Genomic DNA, 15,868 nt, shown 5'->3' with positions numbered 1-15,868 from the left:
ATCAAGTTCCATTAGTGCTCAAGTGGCCGCACACCATAACGCACGGGAGTTTAGTGGTATGCAGGAAAACAAATGCCAAACATCAAACCCAAAATTTTACATGCCAAGGTAGAGCATCTGTGCCGAAATTAAGACCCTTTCCCCATTAGAGAGAAAAACAAAGTTGCTATAATGCTTAATTCATATCGATGCAAAATTTTACACAATGTGAAAACAAATTGATTCTATACATTACAAATGGCAAACATCAAACCCTAATATCTATTGCACATCATAACATTCCCTTAGTCTCTCCTCCTCCGCTTCTTGTGTCTGTCATCCCTTTCACTCTCATCTGAACTCGATGAATCTGATTCTGAACTAGCTGACCCTGTAACCGAACTACCAGAACTATCCGATTCTTGCTCTTGTTGCATAATAAGGCGTGGCATATTCTTCAAGTACTCACGTAAGTTTTCAGTGATGCCACCAAGTCCAATGGATGTGAAGAAGTTAATTGAAAACCGTGTGTTCTTGGGAAGATAGATTCAAAGGAATCCTGCATTGTGGGATCGTTAAGACGCTCATTCAGCAGATGGATGCCCAGATGCTCTGACAATTCCTGTAACAGAAACAACACAACTGTGAATACAACAGCTTCTAGAAGAAATGCTAGAGAGAAAAACATGAGGGGAAAAAATTGGTGTCGCTTTCGATACCTGGAATAGAATCTTGATAAATATACGAGATGAAGAAGTGGTATCCTCCTCTGTTAAGCGAATATAGGCTAAAACATGCCAAGGTAGAGCATCTGTGCGGAGTAAATGCGCAAAAAACTTAGCCACATTACGCAACTTATTTGTTTCAAGCCGGTGAATCATGGAATATTGTTGGACAAAGCATTTGTCAAAATTTTCCTGATAAACTTTGTTGATCATGCAGAATCGCTGCCCCAAAAGACCATAATACCGGAGGTAAGTTCTCTCCTGACTACAGCATTCCAAGAGCATAATGTTCAACTCCATCTGCATAAGCCACCAAGACAACTATAAGTCTTCAAGTAGTACAGAATTTGATTCAAGATTTTTTCTTTAAAATAAATTATGCTAATATATTATTATTAAGCTTTCAATTTTATTATTTTATTATTTTAAGCTTTCAATTGTATTATTGTAAGATTTTATTTTTCTTTTATTATTTAAAGGAATCAATTTTAGGAGTTACTGAATTCTTCAAGCCAAACTCAACTCCATGTCAAGTCTTAATTAGCTGAGCCTAAGCAGCAAGAAGCTTAGCTTGGGCTCTGTGTGGCTTGCCTCTCTACACCCCTAATAGTGACTGAAGTACCCAAGGGAAATAATCTAAGCACCAAGGCAAGTTAGTGCATGAAACCACTAATGAATTCTAATCGTTTAGGGGGTGGGGGTTAAAAAAACAAAAGCTAAGAATAAAGAAAAAAAAATATTTGATAATGACTTGTAATAACATCTAGCAATCTGAAATGTTAAATGAGTATGTAAAGTGAATCTAATCCATCTTGTTTATTCATTTATTGTTCATTTATTCACTTGATAGCAAAGGGGAGTAAAGGATGTCTTCATGCTGGACAGGAGACTCAGAACCCAGCTCTAGTTCCTCTAACTAATAGTGATTCCTAGCCAACTACCAATAATTTGCAGACTCAGCAAACTGCGAACAAATATTCATTATTTATCTATCTTTCACTACTTCCTCTTAAACAAGGAAATACTAAATAAGGAGACTTCAATTTTACAGCAGTAACATCAGGAAAAAGCTTGCAACACATACCTCTTGACCTGGCTCTAGTTTAATTTTCAGGAGCTTATGACCTGCCTCCTCAAAATCTACACTGGACATAATTGTTAGATAGATTGTCCTCCGAAGATTTACAAGATTTGTCTCTGTTTTATCCCTTATTTTTATCTGCTCCTCATCCTCTTCCTCGCCATCATCCTCATCCTCATCATCATCATCATCATCATTATCTGAAGCTGCATCTGAACCTTCTTCATCCTCAGACTCATCACCCAAAATGGTTTGCTTCAACTCTTCATAACGCTTCTCATTCTCAAGGAAATTAGGATCTGGCTTGAATATATCTGAACAAGGAGAAAGAAAAATATAAATCAATACATAACCATAGCTAGACCAATCAAGAAGCAGAAGACAGCTCAGCATGATGCCATACCAAGGGTAATCTTTGGATCTATTTCCTCTTGGAGAGATCTCATGGGTTATCTGATCTTCCTGCTCTACAAGGTCCAGACCTGGACGAACTGCTGGGTACCCCTGCAAATGAATACATCACAGAGGGTATCTTTATTCTAGCTATCCTTGGACATTAATAGTAGTATGTCATACATAATTCTAAAAATGAAGGGAGAAAAAAAACATACCTGAAACTTGGCTTTTCTTATCGCAAATAGCCCTTCTATCAGAAATTGAACCCTTTTGTCTATTTCACCTTCATGAAGAATCCCATGGAAACGCTCAAATATTCCTGTAGAAGTGTAAACCTTGAGTACACAGTACAGTGACTAAAATATATTCCAGTAAAAACAAAAGAAGTAGGATAGGAACATTATGACATATAATCTCATGGAAACATTTATTGCTAAGCATAGAACATAATGAACCAAAAGTTTGACATAGCTAAACACGTACTTGTCTTTCATAATATAGTAAGTACAATAGTAAACAAGTTTTGAGTACTAAACAATATTTTCAAACGCTAACCATTTAACACCGGGCCACCATCCAAGGTTACATATATGCCACAGCCATGAGTGGCACAATTCCAGATACAATGTTTCTATATCGTCAAGACAATTTTTAACTTAGTGTTTCTATATCGTCAAGACAATTCCAGATAACAAAGAATGGCAACTTCCCAGTGGAACCTAAGACATCTCACTGATCAAAACCAGATACATGCCAGATTTAGGCATGATTACAACCCCCCCTTGTAATGAACTATCCTATCACTTAGGAGCTGTGGAATTTGCTATTCTGCCTATCCGAAGTTAGTTGGGTTATGCCTAATTTGATAATGAACTGGACAAATATTTTTTTACCCAATAAATACCAATACAACCTAAAATATAAAATGAGTTGACACTAGGAATTTAGGAACATCATTCTGAGTGACTTATCATTATTTTTTCACTTACATAAGAGTAATTCCACAGGTCCTCCCTGTTTAATTGAAGGATTCCATTATTTACTGAAGACAAAGAACTGTCACAAAATTGTTGGTGACTAGGCCCAACGAAGCCATAAAAATGCCATGGCAAGTGATGGCTTTATTGGTAATCCCTCTGTATGTCTAGTGTACAAAATGTGATTCAATGTAGGAGAGAAATTGCTAAATGTGGCTAACCAACCATACCTCCCTGAAAAAGATAATAACTTAGTAATAAATAAACTACTAAAAATTATAAGCACTTGGCAACAAGTACAACTTAGGAAGAAAAACATGTCTAAACCTTAGAAACCAAAAATACAATAATATCCACAAATATGACAAATTTAAGATTGACTACCTTAAAAAGAATACCCACCATGCAAGCATTTAGGCGAGAGATCTTGCAAAAGTGATCCACACTCTGACAAAGGCAACAGCAACCTCAACACTCGAATCGGTTGGATTCTCAAGCAGCACAGCAAGCAGCTCCAAGGCAATGATCTCATGAGCCACTAGTTGGTTCACTAAATGTGCAATAAATTTAACAGCAGCTAGTAATTGAGGCTTGTCGTTCCGTTTATATGCTCTCTTGAGCTGCAAAACGACCCTCCTCAAAAGAAGCTCGCCAACCTCAGGAAACTTGGTGTTGACAACAGCAACCAGTGCTGCAAACACGTCTGTAAAACCCGGGGATGACATCTGCGATTTCATACAGGACCGACAAAATAGCCCACTTCCCCGTATCAAATTCTCCGAGAAGAGTTCTGGAATAATATTCTTTACGTTGGCAACATTAGCCTTGTTCACAAGCCCATTTATACTCTTCCGAAGGGCATCCCATGTCAACCGCTGATATTCAACACTGCTTTTATCTTGAACCTCTTTCATCCTCCGAGCCAACTTAAACGGAGGAAAATAAATAGCCGCCTCTTTCATCATACTAGCCAACTCAATCAAGCAAACCGATTTGGAGGGAATTACAGTATCTAAAAAGGAAAAGTTGCTCCGATGACAAGACAAAAAACTGCCACTCTCAATTATCAATTTATGCAGCAGCGCCTGCTAGGTTATTACAGCATTCTTGATGCTGTTGCACAACACACAAACCTAATATATATATATAGTTATATGTCATAGGTCGGCAACAATAGGAATTATTTTCCTTATTGTATTCGGTCATGCTTGACCGACTTGTAAGCAATGGGCCTTGTGGGCTTCAGTGGCCCACAAATTGAACCCACGTCTACAAAAAGAGTTGTGGATTACAAAAATTTCCAAATTCTTGTATATTAAGAGCCACTTGGTAATGTTGTTTTAGTAATATTATTTATATTTTTTGAAAATATATGTGGATGAAAAAGTGTGTGAAAATACATGTAATATTGTTTAAAAACTGAAAAGTGTTGCTTAAACTACCATATAAATAATGAATAAACAATGAATAATCTCAACTCAACAATCCCTAAAAAAATAAAAAATAAAAAAACTCAAATCAACAAATATAAATAACCAAGAATACTGAAATCCACACATTAAACACTTAAATTCCTAGCATATTAACAAACAAACATAGCAAAAGTTATTCAATAGAGCCAAGAATACCAAATAGGGGGAAAAAAAAGCTAAATAGAAAACAATACCTCACTCAATAAATGGTAAAAAAAACTTACTATGTTCTTTTTATTACAATGGCGCAGAGAGAGACGGGTTTGAGGTAGGGGTGACAATTTAATTATATGAGTCTTAATGGATAAACCCGCCAAAACCCATCTAAAATTTAAATAAACAACAAAAAATCTAAGAGCCCATTTGGTAGAGAAGTTTGAGTAATGTTGTTTGTAGTTTTTTGAAATACGTGTGGATGAAAATGTATATAGAAATATGTGTAATGTTGTTTAAAAACTGAAAATGAATTGTTTAACAACTCTATCAAATGGGGCCTAATTTCTAGAAAATGACCAAAATACTTTTGAAACCTAAAAAATAACCAAAATATCCCATGAAACCTAAAAATGACCAAAATATCCCTGAAACCTTCAAATTATCAAAATACTCCCGTAACTTAAAAAATGATTGAAATACTCTTGAAACCTAAAAATTACCAAAATATCCCTTAAACCTAAAAGATGATTGAAAAACCTCCCAAAACCTATAAAATTACCAAAATATCCCTTGAAACCTTAGAATTACTTACCCCTAAACTTATAAAATGACCGAAATACCTCCCAAACCTATAAAATGACCAAAATACTCCCGAAACGTGAAAATTACCAAAATACACCCTTAACCTAAAAGATGACCGAAATACCTCCAAAACCTATTAAATGACCAAAACGCCCCAAAACATAAAAATTACCAAAATATCTCCTAAATGCTTAGGTATATTTATAGATTAATACTAACCTCATTAGATCGTCCACATTGATGGTGCAAAAATTGCTAAAAATCTATTTTAGCATCTCAAATATCAAAAAACCTCCTACAACAATAATGTTATAGTTAAAAATTTTTAGATCATTGCTACTATAAACTCTTCCTTGTACCTGGCTGCCAAATATTAAAACCTTTTTTTTAATACCCCAAATGTTTTTTTTCTCTCTCTTTCTTCTTTTCTCACTTCTCAGACTTAGCCCTCTCTCTTTCTCTCTCTATCTTTTGGTACTCTCCCCTCTTTTGTGCCTCTTTAGCCCTTTGAGTGAATCGTTGCCATGGGTTGCTAGGTTTTGTGGTGGGTTTCGGGTGTTGCTAGGTTTGTGACTTTCTGTTGTGGTTTTTGATGTGGATGGGTTTTGATGGAGTTGAGGTTGGGCTACATTGGTTTTGGATGGTTTGGATTGGTGGTTAGTGGTGGTGTGGTTGTGGTATGGTTGGTGGTGGTGGTGGTAGTAGTTGATTTTGGTTGTGGCGCTGGTTGGTGGTGATGGGTTGTGGGGTTTTTTTTTTTTCCTACAATGGGTTGTGGTTGCCACTGGTGAAGTGGTGGTGGAGGTGGTTATGGCTAGTTTCTATAGGTTTTTGTGGTGGTTGTTTTTTTTTTTTTAAAAAAAAAAAGGAGTTGTTTACATTATTTTAAATGAAGTGGTAAAAATATAGAATCTTTGATGATGTATTTCAAAGTGAAATAGTAAAATAAATATGTATTTTGGGTAGACATATTGTGTAAAAACTCCATCAAATTCCATGATTGCTCTTTGATAGAAGTCCTGCGTAGAACTAGGATTAGATGATATCACAGTAAGTATGCTTCCGTTTCTAGTTATGAGGTATATAGAGCCAGACTTATTGAAGACCATCTGAAAGCCACTGCCTATAGTTCCACTTAACCAATAAGCAGTGTTGGACCAATCTACAGGGTATGCTAAAGTTTGAAGCACAAGATTTCCATCCGTTTGTAGTTGCAACTGGAACCTGCCATTAGAGTTATTCCTTTCTGAGTAATGAGCTACAAGCTTCCTTCCCAGACTCATTGTTTGTAGGTAACATTGTGTCCGTCAGATGATCAAAACTCTGCCACAAATAGCCACCATCCTGGCTTGCCAGCACAAAGTTTCCGGTGTCAAGCATGGCTGCATAGACAACTCCTAAACCGCCTAACTCAGATTTCCATATCCCTGTGCCTGTTGGGTCACGAGAACCAATTTGCCATCTTTGGTAAGTTCAACTTTGGATCCTGTTGGCACTAGATTATCTCCATTGGCTGACAAGACAATGGTTTTTTCAGGTATTTTGTTGAACCATATGGCTAGTAGATAGCCTCCATTTCCAATTTGTTGGAAACCAAAAGCAAAGTCACCAAAAGGTGATGCCCAGTAAGAGCCTTTTTCCTGTGGAATAAGCGATGAGCCTAGAGCTTGGTTGCTGGAACTTTGAGCAAAGGTGGAATATGGCAGCAACAGAACAAGAAGCAACAAGGAGAGAAGATGTGATCGTTGTAAAGCCATAGTATTAGGAGAAAAGATATGATAGTTTATAATTGATACACTTGGTAGTATAAATGATAAACTGTATTATGACAAATCTACTGGTAGAGGAAGATTTGCATTTGTTACATTTTGTTATAAGTATTGGGCAGTGGAACACTTTGTTGTATAAATGATAAACTGTATGGTGAATTACAAACTTGCATATTGACAAATCTACTTGAGTCCTTTATTATGTTTTCTTTGCAGTGTGTGAAGATAGACTCTCTCTATTTTACTGCTGAAAACAAAGATGTCTGATTTTTTTCATTGACTTTGTTTCGATTCGATGCTCTTAACCTGTTGTTGACATTTACTGCTTTTATTTCTTCATTGAAGATTAAGACTACAGGCACGAAAATTTGCACTCGATCTCTTAAAAATTTCCACGTTTTTGAATTTGACCCACATATTGACTAGCATTGACTTCACTACGGTCCATCTACGTTGGCATGTTTGTGTTTGACACAAAAGTTTCCATACCGTCAATTCCTTTGACACCACTCACCAAGGATTCTCTCCATTTGAAGTGGATTTATTTCATGATTCAAATTTAATGTTACAATATTCTGAAAAGGCACTGGACTATTACTTCATTTAAAATTTTAAATGACGTTATACAGTAATAGTCTATTTACCGTTAAATCCAATATATATATAACTTAATCATGAAAATAGATGTAATTGAGAGAACTTGAAATATAGAAGATCTTGTTCCATTGTAAAATTTTCAAAATGTTTATGATAACCTCATAGGAAAAAAATGTTTCTAATAAATTACTGCTCATAATACTTATAGACCTTTTTTCTTGTTTATGGTGCGTGACTTTTTATATTTCAAAACAATGTTGTGAATACCATTTCGGATCCCATTTTGATTTTTCATTAAAACGAAATATTTTAGTACCAGTTTATTCTAGCATACTGTTTGTGAGTGTTTTTGGGTTACCGCATATTTATATATAATTATAATTATAATTTATATATATATATATATAACTATTATAAAAAAACTAGTCGCAGATCCACGCAATGTGTGGAAATAAATAACTACTTTGTAATTTTGATATAAATATAATTTGTTATCCTAAATTTGTTGAAAATAATTTGCTTTACCAAAAAATTAAGAGAAATGTTATGTCGGCAATAATTTCACAATACTTTCACAACTTGGTTGGCAAAAAAGTAATTTTAGTGATAGGTTTAAATTAGAACTACTAACAACTTACCAACTATGACTTGATGTATTGAAAATGTTGTAGATGTAGCACTTCTTAAAAATTAAACAATTTCTAAAATTATTTTTCATCTTAATATCTCTACAAATACAAATATATCATTCTATTATTTTTGGGTGTATTTGATTGATATTTATCCATTTTTTAGGTGGTTCATATTCCTCTAAATTATGTTATAGTGCGTTATGTTTTCCTAATTTGGGTTATTAGTTTTAGATTTGGGATTATGCTATTTTTCTCAACAACTTGATTTTCTTTTTAGAATTTTCTCCTCTTGAATATCTAGAGTACAACTAAACTTTTTAATCAAGTATTAGCTCAAACAAAAATTAAATCAAAACAATAAGAAGGAGAGAGAGGACTTGTGATAGAAAACTCAATTCAATTCAATTCGTCTTCTTCACATTTTTTCCAAATTCAATTTCTTCATATAGTCAAGCATACATCTTCATGGAATTTCTCACATCCAATTGGTCTTCGTGGATTTTGAGGCTTTGTTCAAACTTGGATAATCTTTCACCCTCGTCTTTTTTTTGGTTGTCTATTGCTACCTTATATAATTTTATACACATGTTTTGATTTAATTTTCTTTCCATTGACATCAAATTCTACAATTTTGGCAAAAGTTTTACAGCAAAGGCATCCCATAATAATATCTAAATTTGTTACAATACAAAAAGAAAAAAGAAAAAAAAAGTAACATATCTTGTACTATGTTATGCATCTACATTCATGTCACAACTAATATGTACATACAATAAAATTGATTTATTTTACGGACATACAAAGAGAATTATTTATCCATAATGGTGAATGCATCACACAAATGCACATAAGAGGTATCCCATTAGTGGAAAAAAAAAAAAAAGACCTCATCCATGATTAATGACCACATAAACTATAGTAGTAAGACCCTATTGCGATTCTTTTAATGTCTTCTTCATCATGGCTTTGAGATTTTTTTGGTTGGTTTATGGGAACCGATGTTTTTGGTATTTGAGATCTCCGATGGCACATCACTAACAAAATTAATTCGGAAAACCTAAAGAGTATAGGGGAGAATAGATTAAAAAAAAAAAAAAAAAAAAAAAAACAACAACAACAACAACAAAACTTCACTTTAGAGAGACTTTCCAAATTTGCTAGAGTGAGGTAGAGCAATTGCAAATATATATAGACAAAAAATTAGTAGTTTTTTTTTTTTTTTTTTTGGAATTCTAATAGAGTGGCAATTGAACAGTTTTCATAATTGCTTGATTGGGGAGAGGGAGAGTTGTAAAGTTGAAGGAAGTTTGAATTATTATTAGATTGGGTTTGATGGAATAATAAATGGAAAGTTGAAAAGTTAGGAAATGTTAATTAAGAGATGGAGTTTTTTATTTTTATTTTTATGTGATTAGGAAAATGTTAATTTGCAAAAGAAAGGAAAGTAAAAGAAAAAAAAAGTTAGTGGGACTGATGATGTGGCCACTGATGTGGTTGAACAAGAGCGTAGCAACAATAAATGTTACGCTTCACCTTTTAGATATATATATATATATATATAGAGAGAGAGAGAGAGAGAGAGAGAGATAACAAGTTTAATATATATTTTTTTTATTAAAAAAATCTCACATAAAATGAGCATGTTATTACTTAATGTTTAAAAAGATTACTTATGGTTAAATAATAATAATAATAACATTTGGGTAATTCTACCCAAAGAATTTCCAAGAAGGTTACTAACCAAGTCAAATTTATTCCCTCATCTTCTCATCCACACCTAAACTCTTCATTAATTTTTTCTTTCTCATCTCACTGTCTATGCCCTCTCTCCAGTTTTCTCATCTTCTTCATATTTTTTTCTCTCTCAAAATGCCACTGCATCATTTTGTCTTTAAGTATATTTTCACCTCCTCTGTTCACATATACATAAACCAAATAGCTCTTATTCTCATCTTTTTACTTTTTGTTTCCCTTCTAACATAGCCTCCACTTCATCTTTTCTTTTATTTATTTTTTATTTTTTTTCATTTTTGCATTCCGGGCAAATCTTTAATTTTGGCTAGTATTGACCGAAATGCCCGGAATGGGCTGAAATTTCATCCAAGGTGGAAAAGGAGGGTTGTCGTTCCAGTTTGCATGCCGGTATGAGATTTTCCAACCATAACAAAATGGAATCCATAACAATGCTTCAAAGGACAAGCCATTATTTTTCCCATACATGTGAGACAAAAAGATGACGATTACAAAATACTAAATTGCAAACTACAACTCTAAAATTTGAGGCTATTTGGATTTTACTTTTGGAAATTTTAGAATTTAAATTTTACCTCCAAAATTTAGGGAGTAAAATCTAAACACCCAAAATTTTAGGAGATAAAATCCAAATTCTGAAATGTCAAGATACAAAATCCAAACACCCCAAAATTTTAAGAGGGGGGTTAAATCCAAATTCTGAAATTTTAGGATATAAAATCCAAACACCTTAAACTTTATGAGTGTAGTTTGTAATTTAGCCTTATAAAAAGTACAAAGAATTAATCCATGTCTCGAATGTGACATTTTATTAGTAAAAATATTTGTTTCAACTATTTTTTAATTGCAAAAAGAAGTGGTCAAAGATGTTGGCTATTTAATGGGAAGTTTATTTATTTATTTTTTTTTTTAGAGGAAGCATTATTGGCACAGTTTTAAAAATCGGACAGGCCAAAGAACTGGTTTGTGCTCTGATTCCCGGTTTAACTCGATTTTTACCTGTTTTGATCGGATTTATGGACTGGACTGCTGGTGCCTGGTTTCCGGTTGGTTCGGTTTGATTTTAAAAAATATTATTATTGAAGCAAATTAATAATAATGTCAAGTATAGTTTTTTATGTAGCATGTACAATGTTCCCACTTGGCTAAATAGAATCTTGTGTTAGAAGATGGAATTTTGATTTCTTCGTTTTGGTAAAAGTTTGAGTCAACCTTATTTAGTTGCCAGAATTTGGTCATGTTGAATGAATTGCAAAACCTACGATTTGTACCTAGTCTGTTGAGAGTTAGGTCAACTTGATAATGTCGCCTCAATCCCTAAGCAATTACCCTAATATAGAGGGGGAAAAAAAAAACACTATGATATATATATATATATATATATATATAAATACTATAGTTGGGGTGGGGGATTTAAACTATGGCCATCTTCCTTGAAAACATCAAGAGGTATTAGTTGAACTACAAGGTCCCATGATCCATAATACATTAATAATTAATAATATACTTTTATTAAAATATATTTAATTTCTATAATATAACATCTACTTTCGTTTAAAAAAAAAAAAAAAAAAATCTGTTTACTTGGTTTTTCAATCCATATGAATGATGGCAATGGCATTAATTAACTGCTGGGTTTTGTAATAGGTTAGTGATAAAAACTTTATATAAACAATTACTTGACATAGAATAGTAGTCATATTAATAAACAGTCGGGATATACAAACATTTATCATACATACATTCATCAGAACACCAGATCTGAAGCAAAGCTGGTGACTTAAACATCCAACCTTGCCAATCTTCTCTTCAAAATCAATGCACAGGTTCAGAGTTAGTCTCAGTGGGCAATGAACATGAACTTACAATCACCTATATAAGTAATTTTCAACTTAGGACACATTCCTTCAACTTCAAACTTGAAAGATTCTGCATGTGTCCAAAATTTCATCTAATCTTTTATATGCTCATCATTTATACAAAATAATATCTGATGGTGTTACTTTGATGCTCAACACTTCTCTATTCAGGACAGTCCTACAAGGAAGGTACTTTACCGAGGCAAGAATGAACATGGATTTGTATCCCATTCATTGCTCTGCCTTGCCAAGTATCACTTCCTCACTTTTCTGTTTCATCTATCAATTTGGTTGCGAAATTAAACTAATCTTGGGGCAAGATCGATTATGTTAAGTTAATGTTGCAAACCATGACAAATTGTAAGTCTTGTTGTAAGACAGTAGTTTGGATCTTGCTAAATCTAGCTAGATTTAATCTAAGAAGGCCTGCCTGAAAATAACCTGTACAGCAAAATATGTCGATGATAGTGGCTCCAACTAGTTCTAGAGTCTAGTAGCCACTATTCATTGTCTGGACCTTGTCAATTGGAGTTGCCATTTTAGTGTTACACAAGTATAAAGTATAAGCATTCTGTTGCACGTGTGTGAATTTACACACTGAAGTGGCATTTTCAAGTTTAAAATTCAATTGTTTTGAGAGTGTGTAAATGCACACAATGTGTGAAACAAACACTGTCCATGTTCGAATACTTTCCTTACTCCTTCCACTCATATGTTTAGGAAAATCTCACTTGCACCAAGTAAAAGCATTAAAATATAGTGAGTAAAAAACACAAGGAAAACCCAATTACTCTATTCTGGTTCAAGCTAATTTGGTCGCTGTTGAGATGGAGCATCGTCAACAATGATTTTAATATTTGAAACAAATAAATATTTTTCGTTTTATTTATTTATTAATATATTTTGGTCTTCTATAGCTCTGTGAAAATGAAATTTGGTCGACTGTTGAAGCCACTCATTATTAATGATGACCCAATCTCGATTGATAGAGGATATAACTTAGAACAAAATGGAAGATAATAAAGATTCAATTTTTATGACTTTTTTAGATAACTGGATTGCCTTACAATAATGTAGCTTTACAATTATGCTATACAATTGTCTCTTTATCGTATAATGAAAGTTTTGAGAATTGGTTTTTCATTCAAGATGCACATTCTAACGCCCTAAGAGTGATTGGTTTTTTCTTTTTTAAGATACAATTTGGTTTTAACTAATTATTGCCTCATTTCATAATAATTGATTACTTTATTACCATTAAGCAATTCAAACAAAAAAGAAAGTATATCAAGAGACTGTTTCATGGAGCACCTCTCTCATATATACTTGGTGCATCTCACTCATCTATAAGACTCACATATTATAAGAGGGGTGCTCCATGATACAGTTTGGTAAGAATTTTTTTTTTCTAAACGAAGACGTCAATAAGTTTATTTTTGTGAAGAAAAGATTTGATCCCTAGTTTTTTGTTCAACGATAAAAATTTAATCAATGGAACTAATTATTATTATTATTATTACTAGTTGTGCAAGCCAACTTCAACGGTTGCTAATGACTTCAATTAGACATTGATATTATTTGCTTGCTTGTGGACAAGAATATTGGTAAATTTAGTAAAATTGGTTCTCATACACGTTTATATGCGACAAGACCTAACGTACAAGTGGGGATTAAGTTACCGAGGGGTGGCAAATAGATACAAACTTACATCATCACCAAGCGAAGAGAAGCACAAAAATGGAAAAGGCCTCTACCGAAACAAATTCTAGGAGTTGTCACTCCAGGCCTTCCGACAAAGAATATTGGTTTTTATTTTTTTTGCTAAGTACAAGAATATTGAATCATTGATAGAAAGGGTGAGACAGTTTGAAACATGATGTGTAGTGCAAACAAATGTGTGTGGGTAACACATTAACATCGAGATAGCTAGTTAAGGATGAATTGTTGGGGAATGATATTGGCTTTAGCATTACTGTAGGAAGAGTGCAAAGGTTGAAGTGGTAGGTTATGTGCTTAATTGACATTACTTTACTGGGCAAGAGACTCTCTCATACTCGTCACCATCCCTTTTATATTCGTCTTTTTCATTAATGTTTGAGAAATGCTATGTCAAAACATTTTCACAACAAATACAATGTGGCGGGTTGTTATTTGTTGTTACTAGTGGGTAAGAAAGTAATTTCAGTAGTGGATTCAAAATAAAAACCTGTAACAACTTACTAACTAGGATTTATTGTGAAAATGTTGTGTATGTAGCACTTCTCTTATTGTTTAGTATTCATGTAAGGAAAATTGTGAGTGAAGAAGCAAACAGGGCCACCATTGGAGTTTCCATAGAGTGACCAAAAATATTTATCTTAACTTCAGAGTTCAATAATGTCAGAAGTGCATGGATATTAAAATTCCAAGTAAATAATTCAATAAACGCTTTTTTGGACATGAAAAAACTAAATTTCAAGTAAAGATAAAGTGCAAATTTTGACCCAAATGTGTAACCTTTTTCAATCACAACCAAACTATTTATGAATATAAAGTGTAATCATCCACTAATTAATTAAATATATTATGAGCTATTTCCACGACAAACATACCTCCCTGTTGGTGACTAGGTCCAACGAAGCCATCAAAATGCCATGGCAAGTGATGGCTTTATTGGCAACCCTCTGTATGTCTAGTGTACAGAATGTGATTCAATGTAGAAGAGAAATTGCTAAATGTGGCTAACTAAGCATACCTCCCTGGCTTCCTATACGATTAAAAAGATGATAACTTAATAATAAATAAACTACTAAAAATTGTAAGCACTTAGCAACAAGTACAACTTAGCAAGAAAAACATGTCTAAACCTTAGAAACCAAAAATACACGACAGCAACTCAATTCCAATAGCATACCCACTATGCAAGCCTTTAGGCGAGAGATATTGCAAATGTGATCCACACTCTGTGACAAAGGCAACAGCAACCTCAACACTCGAATCGGTTGGATTCTCAAGCAGCACAGCAAGCAGCTCCAAGGCAATGATCTCATTAGCCACTAGCTGGTTCACTAAATGTGCAATGAACTTAACAGCAGCTAGTAATTGGGGCTTGTCGTTCCGTTTATAAGCTCTCTTGAGCTGCAAAACTACCCTTCTCAAAAGAAGCTCGCCCACCTCAGGAAACTTAGCTTTGACAACAGCAACCAGTGCTGCAAACACGTCTGTAAAACCCGGGGATGACATCTGCGATTTCATACAGGACCGACAAAATAGCCCATTTCCCCGTATCAAATTCTCCGAGAAGGGTTCTGGAATAATGTTCTTTACATTGGCAGCATTAACCTTGTTCACAAGCCCATTTATACTCTTCCTAAGGGCATTCCATGTCAACCGCTGATATTCAACACTGCTTTTATCTTGAACCTCTTTCATCATCCGAGCCAACTTAAACGGAGGAAATAAATAGCCTCTTTCATCATCCTAGCCAAGGTAGGAATTACTGTACCTAAAAAGGCAATGTTAACTTTTTCTTTAACAGTTCAATCACATCAATGGCCTAACACTCTTTCTCACAAGACTAGCGAGACAAGGAACTGCCATATATACTGTATATATTTATATGTCATAGGTCGGCAACAATAGGAATTATATTCTTGCTGTATTCGGTCATGCTTGACCGACTTATAAGCAATGGGCCTTGTGGGCTTCAGTGGCCCACAAATTGAACCCACGTTAACAAAAAGAGTTGTGGATTACAAAAATTAATAACCTCACTTAATAAAATAAAATAAAAAAGCCCAAATTCTGGCACATTATATTTACTGAGTTCTATACCAGTTTCAACAAAACAATGAATAAACTCAAATCAACAAAAATAAATAACCAAGAATACTGAAATCCACACGTTAAACA

The 15,868-nt window shown here is 33.9% G+C and overlaps 1 pseudogene; it reads right to left on the bottom strand.

The window, feature by feature from the left end:
* Positions 1 to 266: 266 nt before the first annotated feature.
* LOC126692993 (uncharacterized) lies at positions 267 to 15,556 on the bottom strand (annotated as a pseudogene).
* Between the last annotated feature and the right edge of the window lie 312 nt (positions 15,557 to 15,868).

Source organism: Quercus robur, chromosome 1, assembly GCF_932294415.1.
Source record: "Quercus robur chromosome 1, dhQueRobu3.1, whole genome shotgun sequence".
Lineage (NCBI taxonomy): Eukaryota > Viridiplantae > Streptophyta > Magnoliopsida > Fagales > Fagaceae > Quercus > Quercus robur.
Note: the sequence above shows the minus strand (reverse complement) of the source record. Positions and strands in the feature narration are given on the sequence as shown.